The sequence below is a fragment of the Sinocyclocheilus rhinocerous genome, unplaced genomic scaffold (genome assembly GCF_001515625.1).
Source record: "Sinocyclocheilus rhinocerous isolate Xijiao unplaced genomic scaffold, SAMN03320098_v1.1 scaffold3802, whole genome shotgun sequence".
Lineage (NCBI taxonomy): Eukaryota > Metazoa > Chordata > Actinopteri > Cypriniformes > Cyprinidae > Sinocyclocheilus > Sinocyclocheilus rhinocerous.
The window spans coordinates 54,691-55,203 of NW_015654085.1; positions in this window are offsets into that span (position 1 = coordinate 54,691).

Consider the following 513-nt stretch of genomic DNA (forward strand, 5'->3'; position numbering starts at 1 on the left):
GGCACACTTCTGCCATTTCCATGAGGGTTACAATCACCTCTAATTCCAAGTGAAACGGGTACGTTTTCCCATGTGTTATCCAATCTCACTGAGTGGGTAGTGCTATGACAACAGTGACTGGTCTTCTTGTTGCGAGCCCCGGCATACACCACAAAGGGGCGCAGGCGGCTCGCACAGGACACTGGAAGGGGCAGCATCCATGGTGCTTTGGTAGGGATCCCAATTCGTCGGTGACCGACTGAAAGGGAACGTCTCGGTTACGTATGTAACCCTCGTTCCTGAAGGAGGAAATGGAGACGTCACGTCCCGTTGCCACGACTGCTGTACCACCGCTGAGTGGCCGGGTCACCGGCTCGGCTCCTCAGCGAAAACCTGGTATGCGTTGCACCGGCTGCCTTTTTATGCTCACGCTGTGATCAGCGGCAGCTGGATGCAATCATCGCATGCCAATGTGCATTGGCTCGTTTAGTTTACACTCGAAGTGGATTGGTCTCTCTAAGCGAGATTCCAATT